Genomic DNA, 6,308 nt, shown 5'->3' with positions numbered 1-6,308 from the left:
ATTCTCCCGGAGAACTCTTTCTCTCTCAATTCGAATGACCTTGGCCAAGGATTCGTTTGAGCAAGAATACATGGGATATTTCTCTCATGATACCGAGAGCGGATGATCCTCTATTGACACTCAATAGCCCTCGTAAGATTGGCTGCCACTCTCAATGACTAGATGTACTAGTTCTGGAACTTCCAAGTCTATATAAGTTTGGAATCAAAGAATGGTGTACTCATATAGGATATCCTTGGTGTCTCAAGTCTAAGGACCAGGTATACCATTCGGACGATAGAATCGCTGTTTGACAATGAAGTATCATCAATCATCCAACATTCCATGAGCGGATTAATTAGTGAACTTATTCTCTAATGAGCACCTACATTATAGCCTTAGTGTCTCCACATGAGCAGCTATAAGACTAACCACATTCATCATATGGACGGGTATACAACACACAAGTATGTTCAATTATCTCGATGTCTCTCTCGAGTAACCTATGACCAGAATTATTTAATGTCTATGTTTAGAGGTGAATCGATCTCATTATCATGATCTCGTCATGATCCGATTCTCATTGCATAGATTCATGGATATTATAATATACTTATGTATTAAAAAATATACAGTGATAAAATACCAGAATAATAATAAGTAAAATAAGTGCATGTCATATCATATGTATCATTATTCACGTGATTGATTTATAGGACACCTATGACTAGTATTCTTTATTTAAAATCATAAAATCTATTATCCATAATATATGGAATCTTGCCTTCGGTTGTCCGGATGTAGTGACTAGTTTTTAATTTTTTTTTTTATTTTTAATTTAGTTCTTATAAAAAAAATAAATTTCGTTTTACTTAACAACATTTGATTTTTTTTAGGACCCTATTGTCCTTTTCGTATGAAATCCTTGTTTTCAACCTCACTTAGTAAGAACCAAGTCTATCACAATTTGGGCCCAAATTCAATCATTCCTTACAATTTTTAAGACCTAACATCGTTTTAAATATTGCTACAAAAATAAGAACCTTTCTCAAAATCTATCAAATTACTTTTGCTCAAACTCGGGCGAAGTTGCTCATAATTGTGTCATCGATCTCTTAACGATCATTCCTTAGTGTATTTGCATCAAATTTGGATCCTCCCATCTCTACCTTTAAAAATATTCTTAACATTTACTTTAGATGTGGTAAAGTGAGGCACCACACTACTTGTTGTGACCTTATGCTTAACCCACCTCAACCTTCTCCTACCACTTCAACAAACCCTAACTGTAACCCTAATTGGCTTCCTTGGGAGTGGAAGATTATCACTTTTATAAGCCTTATATATATATATATATATATATATATATATATATATATATATATATATATATATATATATATATATATATATATATATATATATATATATATATATATATATATATATATATATATAACACGAAAACATTGCTTTTCCTCCCTTTCTTTATTCTCCGATAAGAGAAAGTATGATCTCTATTTTTAGCCGTTTCGTCCAATCTCGCTGTCGCCTTGAGAGCATTTCCTCCCCGGCGGCTAATTGATTTCAGGTCTCGGCTCAATTTCTAGTGTTTCGATCAGTAGAGCACGGTTAGAGAAGACCGCCATGGATTGGGGAAACGTGATCGTTGTGTACCCGATCGATGTCCTCCACAACTCAGAGTTCTTCATCCGATTCACCTTCCCCGGATCGATCCTACTCCAAATGGAATAGTCGATTCAAGTGCAACCTCTACTAGTAAGATCACCATCCCGAACCTACTTCACTTTGATGTTAGTTCTTACGGCTGTTAAATTCTAGTGAGGGTATTGTTGTTCGCTTGTGAGTCCGGCGAAATCTCTTGTGCTCAAATAGTCATCAAGTAGGGTGGATAAGTCCCTTCTCGATGACTATTATTTGTGCCCTTTTTGGTGGGTAGACTCAACGTACCTGATTCGTGGGATTCTCGAGTGTTTGGAATCTGTCTTGTCTTGATTTTGAAGGATGCCATACTGATATCTCTCTTCCGGGCGATTCTTTTTGCAGCTACAGGACCAATTACTTCATTCTGATCATGTTCCTTCCGGGTAAGGGAACTCAATCGTTTCTCATGATTAGGTTATATTCTTAATAATAGTGCAGCTATTATTGTTTGCTCCGATGTTTCTAATACCCCTTTTTTGCTTCTTTTACTCCTAATGCAGCCATGGGGTTTCTTTCGAAGCCTCTTGCCGTTGTTGTTGCCTTTCTCACAGGTCTAAGCATCCCATTCTTAGATGAAAGGTAAGGTCTCTGTCATATTGTTTAAGATTGCTTAAACACCATGACTAGTTGACATTATTTTTTGTAATCTATTATATGTTGACTGGAAAATAAGTATTAAATGCTTAATTAGAGCCCAGTTATAGACTTAGAGCATATGAGAACATCTCATGCAGCAAGTTATTTATTTATTTGGATACATACATTAACAGATGAGTTCTTAGCATCACTTGATAACCTATCCTTGGATGTTTGGTTTTTTCATCTGGAAGTGCATTGATTATGAAGTTCCTTTTGTTTTGAGTGGTTTCTAGTATTCTTTTAAGAATGGCTAGGTGATAAAAAGATTAAAGACCATATTGGTTATTTGAGCTTACCAGTAGTTGTTTCCTCTTCCACCTCAAGTGACTAAAAAATCGGTGTCCATTTTTCACCACATGCCTGTCACCTCTAAAGACCATACAGATAGTAGAGGGGCTTAGCTGGAGTTGATTTCATTTCCAACTGAACTAACTGCAAAGTCTGTATCCATCTCTCAGCTTTAAAACACCTCTTCCAACAATCCCCCTCCGCTCCCTCTCTAGAGCACAATAACATCTCCTTCCACATCGCTAACAACAGGTGGCAGGCCACCACCACTGCCCAACACCGAGAGAAATTAAGAACAAATGTCAACATGATTTTTGGTTTCCCTTGATCGTCCTATTTGAATGATCACTTTTGTAAGCAGATGACTGTCATTATTATCAGTACAAGTGGATGAAATCTTTCTTTATGAATTTTATTTTTATTATTTTTTATTCCACCTACAGGTAAATTATTTTTCTTTTTCTGCTTTCTCGCTAAACTACATATTATAGTTTCCTAATTATTTCAGGTTAGCTACATGGATATTTTTTCGTCATTGAGAAATAACAATTTGTTAGGATCAAGTTAACACTAAGAGAAAAGGTGAATTAGTGTTTTCGATAAATTTTATCGATTCGGAAAACTTCAATGATTTTGAAAAACTTGATTCAATTAAACCTGTATCGGAATTGATATCGAAAGTATATTTCACTTGAAGTAAACGTAATAAGCAATTAAAAACAGAGAACAACAATAATGAGAGCAAAAAGAGAGCGCACACCAAATTTATAGTGATTCGGTCGTAGTGACCTACATCCACTCCCGATTCCTCCTCCGTTGAAGCCACTGGCGTTCACTAACGGTCTTCCTTCAATGGGTGAAGACCAACTACCCTCTTACAACACTTTCTCCTTTTTACAAGTTTAGGAGATAACCTTTTATAAGCCTCACACCTCTATTAGATTAATCACAAAGCTAAAGAAGGAGGACATTCGTCACTTTTTCAACACTTTTACAATTAAAATCTCAAGACATTTGTTCACACTTTTTGTGTATTTTCATGCAGGAAAGAGTGAGGTATTTACAGGCCCTAATGACTTAAAAAATGGAGCTAAAAAGTGTCTCATCCTTGGTTTTCGAGGTACTAGCGGTACCATCGCCATTATTAGGCGATACCACTACCTGCAGACTGATACTGGGTGGTACCACTGCCCAATCTGGGCGGTACGATCGCCTGACAAAGCCTCGAAGATCGGGCTCTAGCTATACCATCACCTGACAAGGTGGTACTAATGCCTGGCAGCATTAACTGTCGACGGTACCACCGCCCAGTCTGGGTGGTGCCATCACCTGAGGTGGCTTCAAGTGGTTGAATGGGTCATCCGATCGGCCCAATTTAACCCTGTTAAGTCCCCAGTTGGCTCCTAATTGAGTTAGTATGATTTCTCCCATAACTAACTCAAATTAAAGTCCTAACTACGATAGTTAAGTCTAAAATAATTACGATACAAGTAATCTAAGTTGTCTGGCACGTCAATTGTTCAACCGAACTCTCGGTGAACTTCCGACGATCTTTCGGCGAGCTTTCGGCGAACTGTATCGTTCGATCCTTCGATTTATCCCCTGATTCATCCAGCCTGATGCATAATCATTAACTCCAACCCAACTTCAATTCTTCTTTAATTGTTTTATCTTTTTTACTATCATAGTTAGTCCTGCATCACTTATCTCAACAAATGGATTAGATCATTAATTCACCAATTGATTTTATTATCATTGAGATTCAACACAATTTTCATTGAATAGTTAATAAGAAAATAGCCCGATGCCTAATCACCAATTGTCGCTTAAGTATAAGAAAATAATAATGTGAATATATCAAGCAATTAGAAAGAATATTCCAAAAGGTGGTGACAATTAGATAAGATATAAACTACTAAGATAGATGTGTATAATTAATTACTAGAAAAACAATGTTTGCATCGGGGACAAGTAGGGGTGGTGGCAATCGAGGATCAAAATAGGGTTTACATGTAAAAGAGATTTTTTAAAAAACACTAGTTGCATGAAGTGAGTGTATCTAAATTACTAGCGTGAGGAGTGGGAGAAGCATGAGTTTAAAAATTCTATATTAGAAGTAACAAGAAGATATCTGATTGATATTAGTTTGAATATAGTTTTGCATTTGATATTAACTCGAACAATGGGAAAAAAATTCATGTTACTGGGCTCAAATAATTGAGCTCTATAGCCTTTTTTTATTATTTTCGAGAGCTATCTTGAATATTTTTTGTGTGTCCATTAACATAATATAATTAACATCCTTCATGAATCATAAAATTAGGCTTCTAGATTGACAATGATGTTTGGAATTGGCATCGGATAGGATTAGCCAGCGATAAAAGCCCGTAATTCATCGTGATCCATTCAAGAATTTATGACAATTGACCAGAATACCTTTATGCACCAACAAATCTTGGGTGATAATAGTTGAAGAGATATCTGGTCATGTTTGAAAGAGTCTCGAGACCAAGGAAGAGTCTCGAGACCTAGTCAACTCTAATGAGCAGCTTTCATGCTGGGAATATTCAAGTCATGATCACCTCTAAATATATCTGAGCCAACAAATAAAGAGAAGGACTACATAAGCAAGAGTAGAGCAAGTAGTATATGACGAGAAGGAATGTAGGGTTGACAAAGAAAGAGATTGAATAGCACAAATGGTTGGACATGGACTGGGCATTGTTTTCTCAGGTTATATATATATATATATATATATATATATATATATATATATATATATATATATATATATATATATATATATATATATATATATATATATATATGAAGGTATCTTTGTAGGATGCTAATCATGAACTTAAGTGCGTGAATCCATGCTCGAGGGTTGCTGATCATGTGGATTTGGCACAAAGCTTGTTTAGATCTGTGTGTGCTGATTGTCATCTACTATCTCAGTGCATTACTGACACATGTCATGCCATGGACATCAATTATCTAAACAATTAGCTGCAAATACCACGACATGTTGAAAATTTTGATATTGATTATACAATGTTCTTGAAGGAGACCAAGCTTCTCTTCAATGTTAAAAGTATCACGTTGACAATGACTAACTAGTACGTGCAACAAAGGCACCCTCATGCAAGAGGCATATATGATGCCATACATGGCAAGAGCCTCGTTTGATTTACTTATAAACCCAACTAGCTAATGACATTTATATGCAACCATCTACAACAAGAGCGATTAATATATATGTGGAAAGCCTCGTTGGGTTTCTGTGTTGACATTCTCAGCTAGGAAATCCTGAAACTCCTAACATCTAATTCGATGACAAAACACTTGATCCATAAATCTCACTTGTGTCCTAATTTCCATTGCAGCTAGTTGCATCCTTTGACTGACCTCCTGTAGCCTCCTTACAGTGCTTTGGGCACTCAGCATTGGACTGCTAGGTAACTATAATTTAGCATTTGTCTGTTATTAGGCATAAATATTTTGACAAGTCCCATATTAATTGTTTGCATTGTGTTGCAACAATGCTTCATGCAAGCTTCAGATCACCTAATTTCGTGCAATTATAGTGAGCTATAATTATAGACTGCAATGATGAGTAAGTATCTTTAAATGTTTCGATGATTTATTTTCTTATTCAGGATGAATACTATCAAAAT

General features: G+C 35.9%; 1 long non-coding RNA gene across 2 annotated transcripts; it reads left to right on the top strand.

Annotated features, from left to right (window-relative positions):
- Positions 1–1,616: 1,616 nt before the first annotated feature.
- LOC135595219 (uncharacterized) lies at positions 1,617–6,155 on the top strand. 2 transcript variants are annotated; one of them, XR_010480308.1, is made up of 4 exons: positions 1,617–1,758; positions 2,047–2,087; positions 2,205–2,283; positions 6,018–6,155. It is a non-coding gene; the product is annotated as an uncharacterized LOC135595219 (long non-coding RNA). The 2 variants fall into 2 exon arrangements; XR_010480307.1 differs by lacking the exon at positions 6,018–6,155 and having other exon boundaries at positions 2,205–2,418.
- The last annotated feature ends 153 nt before the right edge of the window (positions 6,156–6,308 follow it).

This window comes from Musa acuminata, chromosome BXJ1-10, assembly GCF_036884655.1.
Source record: "Musa acuminata AAA Group cultivar baxijiao chromosome BXJ1-10, Cavendish_Baxijiao_AAA, whole genome shotgun sequence".
NCBI lineage: Eukaryota > Viridiplantae > Streptophyta > Magnoliopsida > Zingiberales > Musaceae > Musa > Musa acuminata.
Note: the sequence above shows the minus strand (reverse complement) of the source record. Positions and strands in the feature narration are given on the sequence as shown.